The following is an 18,089-nucleotide window of genomic DNA, read 5'->3' as shown; positions in this document are numbered from 1 at the left end:
CTTAGCCTCAGCTGGTTCCGATTTTTAGAAGATCGGCATGCAGGCTCTGGTTCATCGTAGGGAAGAGTGCATAACGAATGGTGGTGAGTTTGTGGAAAAATTGCTCTATTTATCTGTGCTGTTGTGATTTGTGTAGCTCATGACTTTTCCATGAATAAAAATAGGAGGCATTACTTTCGGAACGATCGCCGTATATATGGTATATGTTCCTCATCTCCTCCTAAACCAGTGAACCGATTTCAACCAAACTTGGTACACATATCCCTTAGTGTAAGACAACAATCGCTGTGGGGGTAAGAGGAACCTACACAGCATAGTTCATGAGATATAAAGTCATAAAGAATGAGTAGTGTGAAAAAATGTCACACCATTTATGAAGTCTTAATACATTTATTGTTTACTACTAAGACGCTCTTACAGTCAATTTTAGCAAACCCCTGACCCCTGACAGCAGTAATGACAGCTTTCAACTACGAAGCGCAGTGGCTGTACGCGAAAGCAACGGTAGTCTATAGAGCTTTGACGGGACGTTGCCGTATACGTGTTTACAAAACGCGCTGAGGAAACGCGAAGTAGCTGCGCCCAGCGTACAGAAACTGAACTTCTTCATTTGGATATCGTACTTATACAATTGTACAATGTGCATTTTTCTTTGTATGACTGGGTCAAAATTTGAAATGTGTTTTCACGAGGAGGTGTAAATAAATTTTTTTCTTTCTTACACTTCAAACACAGTTCATTTTTTGTTTTCGTTTCTAATAGTCAACTGGCAAAATGAATACCTGGGCAATGGCGGGTTTCTCAGCAGGAAAGTTTCCCGGACGAAGTACACCACCTGAAGGAAGTATTCTGTAAAAATGGCAGCAAAGAAAAGATTAGTAGGGCATTCAAGAAAAGACAGGATGCTGCAAACCGGGAACACGCGCTTTCCTTCGGTACTTGGGACCGCTCGTAGCCAAAACTGCGACGCTAACCGAATAAACCAATTTCAAAACCATCTGCCAATCAGCGGCAAAGATGACAGAGCGATTAATTCTGCAAAAGAACCATGAAAAACGCGCTTACCGGGAATATACAGCGTCGCCTGTGAATGTGGGCAAAAAATACTGCGAGGACCACAGCAGTCATGTGCGACTGGGCCACACAGAGAAACCAGGCACAGCAGAGCGTGGCCTCGGGGACGACCACACCGTTACATTCCAGAATACCAGGCTTTGCCGAGCAACCGGCGTCGTAAAAGAATCCATTGAAATACGAGTTCACGACTTTGTGCAACGGAGACTAAGTGCGGCATGGCCTCTGGCGTTGGCGGCAGAACGACAAGAGCGCAACCAGCATCATCCAACTAGCCGGAATGCCCGCACAGAGACGCGAATGGAGTACCGGCTACCCCAACCACTGGAGCCTCAACTCCCTCTCCGACCGCCGGCCGGCCGTAGCCAGATGGAGCGGGGCCACTCCACTAATGTACACTATTGGTCATTAAAATTGCTACACCACGATGATGACGTGCTACAGACTCGAAATTTAACCGACAGGAAGAAGATGCTGTAATATGCACATGATTAGCTTTCAGAGCATTCACACAGGGTTGGCGCCGGTGGCAACATCTACAACGTGCTGACATGAGGAAAGTTTCCAACCGATTTCTCATACACAAACAGCAGTTGACCGGCGTTGCCTGGTGAAACGTTGTTGTGATGCCTCGTGTAAGGAGGAGAAATGCGTACCATCGCGTTTCCGACTTTGATAAAGGTCGGACTGTAGCCTATCGCGATTGCGGTTTATCGTATCTCGACATTGCTCCTCGCGTTGGTGGAGATCCAAAGACTGTTAGCAGAATATCGAATCGATGGGTTCAGGAGGGTAATACGGAACGCCGTGCTGGATCCCAACGGCCTCGTATCACTAGCAGTCGAGCTGAGAGGCATCTTATCCGCACATCTCGATTCCTGAGTCAACAGATGGGGACGTTTGCAAGACAACAACCATCTGCACGAACAGTTCGACGACGTTTGCAGCAGCATGGACTATCAGCTCGGAGACCATGGCTGCGGTTACCCTTGACGCTGCATCACAGACAGGAGCGCCTGCTATGGTGTACTCAACGACGAACCTGGGTGCAAGAATGGCAAAACGTCATTTTTTCGGATGATTCCAGGTTCTGTTTACAGCATCATGATGGTCGCATCCGTGTTTGGCGACATCGCGGTGAACGCACATTGGAAGCGTGTATTCTTCATCGCCATGCTGGCGTATTACCCGGCGTGATGGTATGGGGTGCTGTAATGTCTCTTGCAGCGGTCTCTCCGCGATATTTTTAGAAATTTTATAAATTATATAACTCAGTATATATCTCGAAATATCTCTTCTTATCTTACCGATAATCAATGCAAGATAGTTTCAAGCCCAATTATTCCTTGGAGCGTCCATTTACTCCACGGAATAGCTTCTCTGCTATCTATGTTTTCTCTTATGAAAAGAATAGGGACTTCTTGCCAATTAGTCGTGAAAGAAGGATGTATATGTATGTATTGTTGAGCTAGTCGCCATCTTGATGAGATTCTTGTCTGCTTACTACGCTGTGTTGCACGGGATCAGTGGGGAACGTCTGACAGATGAACTGACAAGAGACTTAGAGGCCTGTGTAGTCGAAGATAAAAGGGTTCCTGTGTCTCAGATCATCACAGAAGTAGGAGGAATTTTAACCAATGTTGTATTGGACACAGCTTCATCTACAGACGTAGTATCCGGAAATTTGTTTCGCAGAATTAGTAAAATTAAGAAAATCCCTGTCCTACCAGTACAAAATTGCCGAGTTATAGGTGCAGTGGGAGCTAAATCCCGGAACGTCAAGATACAAACGCTTATAGAGATAAAATTGGGAAATGTAGCTAAACAATGCACATTCCTTGTACTGGAAAAGTTGTTAGTAGATTGTATTCTTGGCAGTGGAACTTTGCAAGCCTGCAATTGCAAGTTGGACTTGGTAGAAGGAAAGGTGCATTTTAAAACCGAAGATCAATTTGTTACACTGATCTTACTGAGAAAGGAGGCAGTGTATGAGCGATATTTCCGTGGTGCTGCTGTGCAGTTGATTTGTGCTGAAAATAATAATATGTGCCGACTACCGATCAAGTCAATTCAAGAAGAGGATTTCAGACAAACAGTCGAACAGAAGATTGCTGAGTTAGATTGCCTAACGGATAGTCAGAGGGAACAATTATTCAATATATTAACAGAATATGAGTCAGTTTTCGATGAAAAGCCCGGAATTATTAGAGGATATGTTTGTACATTACAGATTAAGCCCCATAAGACATTTTGCCGCACACACTATCCCATTCTCTGGCGATTAAAACAACCAGTTCAGGAAGAGATACAAAAAATGTTAAACTGGAATCTTATTGAACCGTCGAACAGCCCATATTGTTCTCCGTTGCTTGTTGTACCAAAGCCAGGAGGAAAAGTTCGATTGGTATTAGATGCAAGGGAAATTAACAAAATTATAGTACCTGTGCGCACACATCCGGAGAACATCGATGAGTTAATACAGAAATTTCAAGATGTATCCTATTTAACCAGTATTGATTTGAGAAGTTCGTTCTGGCAAGTCCAGTTAGATAAGGACTCAAGAAAATATACTGCTTTTATATATGGAGGGAGAAGCTATCAGTTCAAGGTCGTTCCGTTTGGTCTCAATATCAGCTCTGGAGTTTTTATTTCTGCGTTGGACTATGCCCTAGGACCAGAACTACGTAGTCGAATAACAATTTTTGTGGACGATCTATTAATTGCCTCTAAAACTTGGGAGGAACATGTAAAACTTATTAGGAGGATTTTTGCTGTGTTCAAACAAACTGGTATAACGGCAAATTTAAAAAAATCCCAAGTTTCTCTACAGAGAATTAAATTCTTAGGACATATGATTAATGCAAAAGGCATTCTTCCAACAGAAGCGAAGATTAGTGCTATAAAAAATTTTCCAACTCCAAGAAACAGAAGACAACTGAAAGGTTTTATAGGCTTGGCTTCATTTTTTCGTCGATTTTTTAAAACTCAAGCAATGAACTCTGAAGCACTAAACCGGCTCCTGAGGAAAGATGTACCATGGCAATGGTCTAATGATTGTGAAAAGGCTTTTTGTGAAATTAAGGATCAACTGATAAATGCTCCGTTATTATAACACCCTGATATGAATGTCGGATTCTGTTTAGCCACTGATTCATCAGATGTGGGATTAGGATCTTGTTTATTTCAAATTAGGTACATCGATGGTGTAAAAACCTTTTGTCCAATTGCATTTTGCTAGTAGAGTTTTATCCACCTGTGAAAGAGCATATACCACTACGGAATTGGAAGCTTTAGCAGTTATCTGGTCTTTGAAAAGGTTCAATTATTATGTATATGGCTCAGGGATAGCCGTTTATTGTGACCACCTATCACTAGCCTTTTTACAAACTTGTAAGTTGCTGCATCCTCGCTTGTCGAGGTGGACGCTGGCGCTCCAAGAATATCAGTTTCAAATTATTCATGTAGCCGGAAAAGAAAATATTATAGCTGACGCGTTGTCAAGATCTCCAGAAGGAATAACACCTGAACTAGATGTAAATAACAAGGCAGAATTTCCAGTCCTTCTTCTTCAAGAAAATAATTACAAGTTATATTATATTCATTTATGTAAGACAATGGCTCAGCTTCAGAAGAAGGATCGACGATGGAATGCTATAATACGACAATTCAATCAACAAAATCCTATGGTCAATTTGGAATACTACCGGCTTGTGAATAATATTTTATTTTTTAAATCTGGGAAGGCTGAGAATCCAAAGTGGTGTGTCTACATACCCGAAGAATATGAAGAACGATTAATTTGGTTTACACATTTGACCTGGGGTCATGTTGGTGTTGTAAAGTGTGCTAATAAGATTAGATATTATTGTTACTTCCCAAATATAAGGCGAAAAGTGCACAAAGTCATCCAGAAATGTATTCTCTGTCAAAAGGCTAAGCCGGACAACAAGGGAAATAAAATTGCGCTTCACTCAATAATACCTGAAGCACCAAGATCACGTATATCATGTGATATTTGTGGACCACTTCCTAGAGCCAGAGGTGGTGTTAAGTACATTATTGGATTCTGTGGTATGTTTACAAAATATGTTAAACTATATCCTATAAAATCAGCAACTGCAAGAGCTGCCGCAGTAAAGTTTGTAAATGACTACATTCCTCATGCAGGGATTCCAAAATCTATAATCTCTGACAATGCGAAGATATTTACTGGATATTTATGGAGAAAATTAGTATCCCAACTAGGAATAAAACAGATATTTACATCTTGCTATCATCCACAAGGGAATTTAATTGAACGGGTTTTTCGAGAACTAAACAGATTCTGAGAACGTACTGTCATGATAAACAAACTACCTGGATAAACTATTTGACCGAGTTTGAGCAGATTTATAATAATTTACCTCATAGTTCTACAAACTTTACCCCGAATGAACTGATGTTCAGAGATAACGAAAGAAACTTTTGGGTAGATAACTTGCCTAAACTCGAGGACACCAAAATGTCATGGGAAGAAGAAATTCGCAATGCTCTCATTAATATTACGGAGAAAGCAAGACAGCGAAAGGAAATCCATGACAGAAACATCAAACGGATTCAGACTTTCAATATCGGACAAAAAATTCTTTTAAGAAGACACATCAAGTCATCAAGGTTGAAGAAGACCATTAGAAAATGGAATCTAATTTATACAGGTCCATATATAATAGTTGATGTACCGAATCCTGGTGCGTATTTATTAGCATATCCGGATTCTGGAAGAATAAAAGGATTATTTGCCCATGTAGACCTAAAGAGGTACTTTTAAGGAAAGTTTTTCAAATTAAATGAAAAGTCAGTATGAAGTATTTGGGTGTTTAAAAAAAATGTGAAGTGCGAAGGACAGTATGCTTCAGCTACTGTGATAGGTTAAATGACTGCATGCATCTGTGATAGTTCAATGAACAGTAAGCTATTGCTTCTGTGATAGTATAGGAATATTTAGAAAAGTAAGTGGAACTGTAGCGATTGCTGCTGTGAAGACTTACGGATTATCTGTCTACACGATGATCACCAAAGAAGCTAGTGCGTGTGAAATAATATACATTCAGGGAATGTTAATCTCCAGTGAGAATAAGTTTACTCAAACTATATGATCGAATACGGCGCTTGCGTGTGAAGTTAGTATTTGTAAACTGACAGTTCACAGGAGAACAAATGAACCGCGTTAGGAAATTAGAATCGATTGCTACTGTCCACAGATATAAAGACTCGCTGGTTTTTTTTGGCGTGAGCTAAATTCTATTCAAGAGAATTTAATTAACCAGCTTAGTGTGTGTTTATAAAATTAGAGTTAATAAGAAAGTTCTTCATTGAATTTGTAATAATGTGTCATTTTCCAGTTGGATTTGTTTATTGTTATATTGCATTCATATATGTTCATGAGAAAATGTGGCAATTGGAGTATAAAAGAGAAAAATTAATTTCAACTGGAGAGATCTTGCAGCAAGACTTAATTAAACTTTCTCTTTCAGCAAAATTTCATTTTAATCATGTATGAGTAATATATAATTTTTTTTGGAAATTGTATCAAATAATAAAGTTTTTAACATTCTGACATGCTATCCACATTCGTACTTGAAAGCAAATTAGGAAAGATTCAGATCTACTTCCACCTGGAAAAGCCAACGAAAAAACAAATTAAATAAATAAACAATTAAAACCAGGATTAGAACCTTTCGGCTTACTCAAGAAGATGGATGAAATTATCCATATTTTCAAAATTGTTTTCCGATCTGGAGTTGTGATATTGTGCAACTACAGTATCGATTAAGACACCTAGGTGTGGAAAGTATAAGACGAATGGATTTTCCCATTCTTCAGATGGAAGATTGGATGGATCAGGTCCATATTTGAGTTCAAAAATGAATCTGGAGAAATTCGACTTACCCTTCTCTTCCAGGAATCTTTAATAGTTCACCAATCTTTAGACGAATTTCGATTGTTTCATGCCACAATCCTGAGTACGTGTTCCTGAGGTTTCTTCTGGTCTCTCAAATCCGTTACGTCTCCTGTCCGGTACGCCAATGCGACGCCTGTCCTCCGTGCCGTGTCCCATGTTCCTGTTCGATCAGTTTCACCGCAGTTCAGCAGGACATCGATGAAGAAAAATTTTCAGAAGATTGTAAAAAAATTTGCATGTGTAAATATTTTTTTTTTTTTTTTTTTGGCTATGAGGCAGATTTTATCTGTCCTATGAATTCTAGAATATCCTTCAAATTTCTAAATTATTCTGTCTTTCCTATCATCTGTGATATCTAGTTGGGGTCTAAGCCTTCAGGTTTTCCGGGGTTTCCCTGTGAAGGCCAGTTCCTGAATAGGTAGACCTGATTAACAGCTATATAAGTCCATCTTCCCTGGTTGTGTACGTGGGATGCGGGTATGCCCCAGTACACGTGAAAGCAGCAACTAGGTATCTAGGTAACGAAGATACCAAATCTCTTTCAATTCTTGTAATCAAAAAATTCTTACTAATTTCTTAAAATTTATAGGAACGTATGTTACACAAAATTCTAACGAGTTAGCTAAGCCAATAGTTAGCTCGCAAAGTGGATACATATCAACTTTACTCGCTGCGAGGGGCGATGTAATGTCTCTTGCAGCGGTCTCTCCGCGATATTTTTAGAAATTTAATAAATTATATAACTCAGTACATATCTCGAAATATCTCTTCTTATCTTACCGATTATCAGTGCAAAGTAGTTTCAAGCCCAATTATTCCTTGGAGCGTCCATTTACTACATGGAATAGCTTCTCTGCTATCTATGTTTTCTCTTATGAAAAGAATAGGGACTTCTTGCCGATTAATCGTGAAAGAAGGATGTATATGTATGTATTGTTGAGCTAGTCGCCATCTTGATGAGATTTTTGTCTGCTTACTACACTGTGTTGCACGGGATCAGTGGGGGACGTCTGATTTACACTGGACGAACCTGCCGTTTTGTACGCTCAAGATATCCAGTTACTTCAAATAAATGGGCTAACACGGTCTTACCAGCATATCTCCGGTCTTCCCCATGTGATCACCGAAAGTTAATAATTATTACAAGTGTTTCCAGTAGATCGACTGACAATTTTCGTCGCACCGAGACTTTGAAATTGCTTCACTGCCTTATGGAATTTAAGTTAAGCTTAATTTAATCAGGATAGAACAGTATTGAACTGTGTGAATGTGATAAGCCTGCTTTGTCAATGAAAATTCCCTTAATATACGCATGTTTTTACCATCCTGATCAGTGAAGCTAAATCAGGCCGGTGTGAGAGAGGTTTTTAAATTTTAGAAATATTAAAGTGACATTGGTTACACGTCTCGGTCACCTCTTGTTCGCTCTAACGGCACTTTGAACAGTGGACGTTACATTTCAGATGGGTTACGACCCGTGGTTCTACCCTTCATTCGATCCCTGCGAAACCGTACTTTTCAGCAGGATAATGCACGGGCGCATGTTTCAGGTCCTGTACGGGCCTTTCCGGGTATAGAAAATGTTCGTCTGCTGCCCTGGCCAGCACATTCTCCAGGTCTCTCACCAACTGAAAGCGTCTGGTCAATGGTGGCCGAGCAACTGGCTCGTCACAATACGCCAGTCACTAGTCTTGATGAACTGTGGTATCGTGTTGAAGCTGCATGGGCAGCTGTACCTGTACACGCCATCCAAGCTATGTTTGACTCAATGCCCAGGCGTATCAAGGCCAGAGGTGGTTGTTCTGGGTACTGATTTCTCAGGATCTATGCACCCAAATTGCGTGAAAATATAATCACATGTCAGTTCTAGTATAATATATTTGTCCAATGAATACCCGTTTATCATCTGCATTTCTTCTTGATGTAGCAATTTTGATGGCGAGTACTGTAGTATTACTGTCGCCGAAACGTCGCAGTATTTCAAACTGCCAGCCGACTAGAAACCCTGTAGCTATTATCCAAAACAGTTATTATTCTTCATTTTATCAGCAAAATTTCTTTATTTGCTGCGCTTCCTGGTGTGGCCAGCGGTGTACTTAGTGGCGGGCAGTTGTAGTTTCCGCGGAAAGTTTCCGGGACACGGCTTGTAAGGAGCGAAGGAAGAGTTCACCAGAGGCCTGGTTGCCTCGGGAGACTCGGCGGTCGCCAGAAATTAGCACCTGTGGAGCGCCGCAGCATCAACGCGAGGCTTCAGAGGCCAGGCGGGGAGGGAAAAAAGGAGAAGAAGTCGTCTTTATGCTGCCTCTCTCCGCTCCTCTCCTTTCCTCTCTTATTTTTCCTCTTTTTACCCCGCCACTCGCGAGACGCGCCATCCATTACGCGGCGTTAATTAAGTTAGACAATCCGCGAGCACCTGTTGAGTCGCGGCGGCCGCTCCCCCCCGGCTCCCGTGACGTCGTCATGATAATTAAAGTGGCTCCTCCCATCCTCGGGGCGCCGTTGTTTTTCCCTTTTAAACTCGCCGGCGCTTAAAGAAGAAGTGCGGCTGCCGGCGAAAATACTCCTCGCCTCGGGCCCGCCTTAATGACGCCTCACTGACACACTTTCCCCCTCAGCGCCGCTTCTCTCCTGCAGCCCTGCAATTCGGTCCAGTGCTTTAGTAGGCTCGCTAATCCAAAAATTGCTAGTGCGGAAGTGCACTGTTGTAGCGTGCTAGCAACGGTATTGCCTGGAGTGTGTGATACCACGCATGCCACTCTTAATGTGACTAGGGGATCTGCAGAATTAGACAACATATAGACTTTTTTCTTATTTAGCAATTTACATCAGCGATGGACGTTGAAGAAGTAAGGCAACACTTTTTTTCTGAAAGCAGGTGAAGTTCATTCAGGAATCCAATACACCATATTATTCCTCTATGTTAAAAAATATATCGGCTCAACCACTTGTTTATAGTGTAAAACACTAAGATTGACGCGTTTCGGAAGTCAAGCTTCCATCATCAGAATAATAAAAAGTAAAAGAACCTGTTAAAACTCGCTAAAATGGTACATGCACCAGGCACAATAAAATTGCTGATAAAATTAAAACATCGTGGCTACTTCCCTTGTTTCAGCCGTGTCTTCCAAGGTGCATCTCCACGTAGTAGGCAAAATATAAAAAACTCTAAAATGGTGTCACCTATGGTGTTCAACATTTTAGAGTTTTTTATATTTTTCCCCTTATTCCACCTCAGTCACACTGTGTCGGCAATTTCTGCGCAAACACAGTCCCCACATACTTGTACGCCATGATTACTCTACCACGCAAATATCTGGAGTTACACTCGTCCGGTATGAGACGTTCCCAGTGGGGAGGGGGCGGGGTCTCCACTGGGGAACGAACCGCACAATAGCCCTGGGTTCGGTGTGGGGCGGCGGTGGGGTGGGTGGACTGCTGTGGCCTGTTGTGGGGTCGTGAACCGCTGAGGGTTACGTCGGGACGAAGCCTCTCCGTCGTTTCTAGGTCCCCAAAATACACAGTCAGTTTCCTTTCTATATTCTTAACGCCACGTTCACAGCAACCACGTGACAGTTAGAACCACACAACGAGCTCGGACGAGACACCTCACCGATACGGGTATAAATGCTGGACACAACGGCGTTAAAGCCGCAACAGCATAGTGAACGAACCCACTGGGCAGCCAGACGAGGAGCAGTGAATGTGGCTCACAGTTTAATATCACTTCGAGCAACTGGGCCCCTTCCCATGACTGGACACGGCGGGGGCAGACAAACACCGACAGCCCTTGGCAGCAACCGCGTCTGCTTCCCGCCTGCAGCCAAAGAGCAGTTCCGCTACCAGGAAGACGCCACGCCACGCCACGCTACGCCACGTTGTCACACAGGGCAGTGCTGGTAGGTTAACCACCATGCCACTCACAGCCCGGTTCTTGCCACCGACTACCTGCTGTTTGCGAACCGCCGCGCACTCTTTTTAAGTCACTGCCGACCAACCGCAGCGGTTGCCAGTAAAATAATACACTCTCGCAGATAAGCCAGCGCGATATAAGGGTACCGGCTCGATTCGCGGCTCGCACCTGTTATAGTACCCTATTCATTGTGCTAAATGCATAAATAATGATATGAAAGCTTTCACGACCGGATGACATATCTTCTGGTAAACCTTCCGGGATGTAAGATCGTGGTCCATGAAACTCTTCAGCTCCTAACGTTTCGTCCAGAGCTGCGCTGGACATCTTCAGAGGGGTGTTTCTCCGGCAAGACTCAACGGAGGAGAAACACCCCTCTGAAGATGTCCAGCGCAGCTCTGGACGAAACGTTAGGAGCTGAAGAGTTTCATGGACCACGACCTTACATCCCGGAAGGTTTACCAGAAGATAGGCATAAATAATGGTTACAAATTGATAAAGCCATTTATGCAACTGTTCAGTTTCGCAGAGTAGTACGTGATTCAGTTTGAGGACTATTCAGAAGAGACGTTGCTGGATTCGAAATGAGATCCAGTGTCACCCATGGTGTAGCAGTGGATGGTGAACACTTTGTTGGGGTGGACAACATTTCTCATGCAATGGAAAAAGCCCATGATGATGAGAAAAATCCTGACGGGTCTTCCTGAGCTTCGAGCAGCTGCACATCAGAAGTAGGACGAATTTAGCCTTCATTTGTACTTTGCACCTGAAATCAGGGAACGCAGGCTTGAAATACCGTCCAGTCAGCGTCACAAACTGGGGAAGGAAGTCGGTCGTGCCCTTTCAAAGGAACCATCCCGGCATTTGCCTGGAGCGATTTAGGGAAATCACGGAAAACCAAAATCAGGATGGCCGGACGCGGGATTGAACCGTCGTCCTCCGAATGCGAGTCCAGTGTCTAACCACTGCGCCACCTCGCTCGGTCACAAACTGATGGCTCCCTCACTTAGTAAGTTTTTCATTTGCTGTTCAGCTGAACAACATTACATCAATATTTACTTGATTTGCACACTAATACTTATAGCTATTGCGAGTAGCATCTTTTAGGTTGGTTAGTAGCTCCAAGTATGCGTGGCACAGGTAAGGCGTTAATATTTATTTTCGGCTAGGTAGCAGGTCACATCATCCAGTCTGCCGAGCGCTGTTGGCAATCGCGTCGCACTCAGCCCTTGTGAGGCAGACTGAGGAGCTACTTGGCTGAGAAGTAGTGGCTCCGGTTCGTAAACTGACATACGACCGGGAGAGCAGTGGGCTGACCACATGCCCCTCCATATGTGCATCCGGTGACGCCTGTGGGCAGAGGATAAGACGGCGGCCGGTCAGTACCGTTGGGCCTTCATGGCCTGTTCGGGAGGAGTTTAGTTTTAGAAGGTCACATACTGAAGTGTGTATGCTTCGAAGCAAAACGGATTGTCTAAACTAACAGGCGTAGGCCACTTCAGAGTGGAGTTACGACCGCGCAGAAACAATCAGATAATAAATTACGTCATGCTTTTATTGTAAGTGTTAGACGCAGAGAAAAGCAACTAACACGCTGAAATGGGTACATGTTAAACTACCAGTGATCAGAAATCTGCACCTATACCCTAAAACCCTTTATACAGCACCTGTTTCCCGTAACTGTCTTTCCCACAAAAAAGAACGGGCCGTAAGTTGTTACCTGAGAGACTGCGATAAATGTTTGAAGCTTTGGAAAGTCTCTCTCGTGCTCAACTATAGCATGAGGCTACCGTGTTCCCCAGATTCATATGCTGTGGTGGTTCATTTTTTTACTTAAATACAACTCAGACTCATCAGTGAACACCAAACGTCAAAGTAATTTACTATCGTTCATCTTCATATTCTCACTGCCCAAATACTGATCCATAAAATTTCGGGCGTGCATTCGCATAAATTTGACTTCTACTTCTAATATTTCGGCTGAATGCTGTCCAGCAATCTTCAGAGTGAGCCGAGGTGACTGACGCTCCAGCACTTTGTTCGTCCTTTTAAAGCCGTGGACCGCACCACTGCGCATGCGGCCACAGATGCACAAGGCACCAGAGACGTTAATCGGCGGCAGAGGCGTATGGCATATGCATGGAAATATATCTATGGTTGCGCAGTCGATCCACATGGTGATATCGATGTATCCCTGCGAGCTGCACCGTCGCGACTTCTTTGTGATTTTATAACAGAAATTGCCGGATTCCATGATTTTTCCAAGATGAAGCCACTATTAATTAAATTCGTCGGCAACCGGATTTCAATTGCTTCCTTCACTACTGAGTCCGAAAAGGATGAAGTCGAGGCTAAAATTTCGACATTATAGCACACCATAGAGTGGCCAGTGTCAATACAGTGCTCGGCCACCGCAGATTTATTAGGCTGTAGGAGCCGAGTGTACCTGCGGTGCTCTGTGCATCTCTCCAGGATAGTACGTGTCGTCTGTCCGACGTATGAACGGCCGCACTTAGGGCAGGGGCTCTTGTAAAATCCAGGCTTCTGAAGCACCAAATCATCTTTAACGGAACCCAGGAGTGCTGCTGTCTTTGCTGGAGGGCGATAAATCACTTTCACTTCACGCTTACTGAAGATCCGTCCTATTTGTGACGATAGGCTTCCCACGTATGGCAGAAAAGCCATCGATTTAAAACTGTCCTTATCTTCTGCTGATTTTCTTATATCCACAGTTGGTTTTATTTGTAGCGCCTTATGTATCTGCTGTTGTGAGCACCCGTTGGCTTCAAAAACTCTTCTCAGGTGCAAAAGCTCGTCCTCCAGACTGCTCTCGTCAGCAATGAATACACTCATCTGTGAAGGATGGTGGCAGCTATTTGCGCGTAAATATAAATCCGTATGGGTCTGTTTTCGATAAACCGCTTGTCCCAAGGTGCCATCATCTCTACACCGTACCAGCATATCCAAAATTGGAAGGCATCCATCTTTTTCGATTTCCATCGTGAAGTGAATTTGTCTGTGGATGGAGTTCCAATGCTCTAAAAATCCTTTTAACTTGTCTTCACCAAGGGGCCACACTACAAACGTGTCGTCCGCAGCTCGTGGTTGTGCGGTAGTGTTCTCGCTTCCCGCTCCCTGGTTCCCGGGATCGATTCCCGGCGGGGTCGGGGATTTTCTCTGCCTCGTGATGACTGGGTGTTGTGTGATGTCCTTTGGTTAGTTAGGTTTAAGTAGTTCTAAGTTCTAGGGGACTGATGACCGTAGATGTTAAGTCCCATAGTGCTCAGAGCCATTTTTTTTTTTTACAAACGTGTCGTCAACATACCTCCTTCACCATGGAATCTGCAAGCCTGAAGCCCACAGTGTTTTGGACGGAGCAAGTGCTGGAACGTCAGTCACCTCGGCTCACTGAAGATGGCTGAACGGAATTCAGCCGAAATATTAGAAGACGAAGTCAAATTTATGGGGCTGTACGCCTGGAATTTTATGGATCATAATTTCTTATGTTCCACGTCCATGCCCACAATGAATTTAAAAAACTCTCTACAAGTTGTTGTTGTTTATCACCAACGTGAAGAGGCTTATTGTAGTTGGTGTTTTTCGGAACACAAAACTCAGCGCAAAACACACCAGACAGACACGTGATGAGCGGCTGACTTTCGTCTGGCACAATGATTAGACTTGTGTGGACTACATACTAAAACTGGTGAACGCAACAGCGCCTTGAACGAGTATACAGGGGAGATTTGCGTGGATTTCCTCTCGCGTGAGCTACCTGTGTCTTCAGACTTCTGGTCACATCGTCGAATGCTTTGTGATGTAGGAGGCGCAGTGCCACACTCTCGCCGTAAATCACACTGCACAGCTGCAGCTGAACAGCACCAGCCGAAGCAGAGAACGCATAACCACATCTGTTGCTGCGTTATCACCATCCCGACTCAGAGTACATTGTTTAATGTGCGAGCAGGCTACTCAGCGAGATGGCTGCAGTAGGGAGACCCGTAGTGGAAACTTGGAACTTGTCTCAACAGTCGCAACTTCCAACTTTTCGTAATTGCAAGCACCTGCAAAGAAATATTCTATACCTAGCAATCAATCTCGGAAAGCGCAGCTCCCTTTGACACATTGCGCAGGTGTCTATGAGGTTAAAAATACTTCCGGGTGTTTCGTTATGCTTCGTTCCGTTATGGCTAATACTGCCCAAGTACAATATGAAAAATAAGTACGTCGGCTTAGAAACGTATTTTCTTTTCCCTCATAATGCTGAAAAGGAACTAAAAAATGTTGTAATTTGATCTCAAAGATACAAGAAGAGAATTTGCTCGACTGTAATACCAGAGGAATACTCTAAAAAACTTTTTTATCATTGAGAGACAAAGGACTAATTTCGAGATTCTTTTATTACTTCTAGTATTAACTACCTTTTTGTTTTGATGTGCTGGCGTAAAGACGTACTGTATAGTTTCATGTCTATGTGTGTGTTAAATGAAGGTGTTAAATGATGAAAAATTTCTGTCAAGATCAAGCCTAAATCCCATACCACTGGAGTACAAATTATTCTGTTAATCCGAGAAGGCGAATTTTAGACGGAGGCGACGATCTTTACGACGGCGCTGCTCAACAATAGAGGTACGTGATTGTGCTCACTACTTTCCTTTGGTGGCCGCTAAGATTAATTTCGATGTGTTTTTGCCGAGACATCCAGAACCTGCAATCTTCCTTTTCGTATAAAAAAATAGGAGTCCGATTGAAAAAGAAATATTCTTAAATTCAAATAATTGCAATTCTTTTACCCAGGCCACGGGGAATGATAGAAAGTATGTGCCTCTACCCTGATTGTACGTTCGCAATCTCCGAGTGTGTTACGACGTAATTATTTTACATAAAAAAAATTTAAGATAGATCTTTCTCATCAGATCGCAACCACTCGTACACGAATGTACGTACCCTGTGAATGTGTCTAGTCAGTCGTGAGCATTCTTCTAAAGCTTTTCTGTTAATATTCTGTCGATTGCATCTCCGCAATTAATTTTTGTTTATGCCGCTGTATTTATTACGCAAGTTTCAGGCTCCATTTAATGTCAAAAAATTCCGAAGTACGGCTGACTAAGCAAACCGCTACAATAATTTCATATCTCTACAACTACAATGACAAAAAAAACAATAACAAAAAACAAAAACAATAACAGAGAGGGTACGTTACAGTGGCTTTAAGTTGAAGTCCAGAAACTGACGATGAACGGACATTTTTTATGTAGCTAAAGGATATTACCGTCTCTGCTTTTCTGCGGGCTGTGCATATGGAGGACAATAAGGCAGTGATTTATTGAACGAAACATGATAAGACCATACGATCAAATACACGCTCTAAGACCCAAAAATGCCATACCACGAAGGAATTACCCGCGTGGGCCGGAAATCCGTAAGTTTAACGTAAATCAACAAACAAATGATTACACTTTCACCAAAACTGGATGATTTATTCAAGATAAAGATCTTCACAGATTGAACAAGTCAATAACGCGTTGGTCCACCTGTGACCTTTGCGCAAGCGGTTATTCGGCTTGCTATTGATTGACAGAGTTGTTGGACGTCCTTCTGAGAGATATCGTACCAAATTCTGTCGAAGTGAATCAGACCGTGGAACACCCGAGCTGTTTCGAGGGCCCTGCCCATATTGTTCCAAACCTTCTCGATTGGGAAGAGATCCGGCGACTTTGCTGGCGAAGGTAGAATTTGTCAAGCAACAAGACAAGCAGTAGGAAACTCTCCCCGTGTGCGGGCGGGCATTATCGCGCTGAAATGTAAATCCAGGTTGCCTTTCCACGATGGGCAACGAAACGGGGTGTAGAATATCGTCGATGTACGGCTGTGCTGTGAGGGTGCTTCAGGAAACGAAATGACACTCCAGACCATCACTCATAGTTATCAGGCTGTGTGGTGGACGACAGACGGATTGGTACCCCATCGCTGTCTGGGGCGTCCACAGACACGTCTTCTCTGGTCCCCAGGGCTCATTTCGAAATGGGTCTCATCGCTCAAGGCAATCCTACTCCATTCAAGCCGAAGACGTGTCAATAGCTGCCCCAGTCAGTGGTGGGATACAAACGGTCCAGGGTTTCATTACATTTCATAGCACGACCTATTGGTTGCCGCCTGCAGCACCCTTACAGCACAGCGGTACGCTGAAGACATTCTACGCCCCATTTCGTTGCCCATCGTGGAAAGGCACCACAGGCTTACATTTCAGCAAGGTAATGCCCGAAACTTCCTGGCAGATTAAAACTGTCTGCCGGACCGAGACTCGAAATCGGGACCTTTGCCTTTCGTGGGCAAGTGCTCTACCGACTAAGTTATCCAAGCACGATTCACGACCCGTCCTCACAGCTTCACTTCTGCCAGTACCTCGTCTCCTACCTTCCAAACTTCACAGAAGCTCTTCTGCGAACCTTGCAGAACTAGCACCCCTGGAAGAAAGGATATTGCGGACACGTGGCTTTGCCACAGCCTGGAGGATGTTTCCAGAATGAGATTTTCACTCTGCAGCAGAGTTTGCGCTGATATGAAGGTAGGAGACGAGGTACTGGCAGAAGTGAAGCTGTGAGGACGGGTCGTGAGTCGTGCTTGCGTAGCTCACTTACTAGAGCACTTGCCCGCAAAAGTTAATCTGCTAGGAAGTTTCGTATCAGCGGACACTCCACTACAAAGTGAAAATCTCATTCTGAAGATAATGCCCGCCCGCACACGGTGAGAGTTTCTACTGCTTGTCTTCATGTTTGCATATACTACCTTGGCCAGCAAGGACGTGGGATGTCTCCCAGGCGAGAAAGTTTGCAACATTATAGGCAGGGTCCTCCAACCAGCTCCGGATTGTCACGATGTAACGCACCTGTTGGACAGAATATGCTACGATATCCCTCAGGTGGACATCCAACAATTCTGTCAATCAATGCGAAGCTGAATAACTAATCACATAAGGGCCGGAGGTGGACCAACGCGTTATTCACATGCTTAGTTTGTGAAGCTCTTTCTCTTGAACAAATCATCCAATTTTCCTGAAACTGGAGCCTTTTTTTTTATCTTGAGAGGCACCCACATGCCTTGCTCATGCTGTGGCATCAAGCAGTCAGGCCTGCAAGATGAGTGGTCTGCCAAGCGAGTGGA

Source organism: Schistocerca serialis, chromosome 10, assembly GCF_023864345.2.
Source record: "Schistocerca serialis cubense isolate TAMUIC-IGC-003099 chromosome 10, iqSchSeri2.2, whole genome shotgun sequence".
NCBI classification, from domain to species: Eukaryota; Metazoa; Arthropoda; class Insecta; order Orthoptera; family Acrididae; genus Schistocerca; species Schistocerca serialis.
This window is presented reverse-complemented; position numbering follows the sequence as displayed.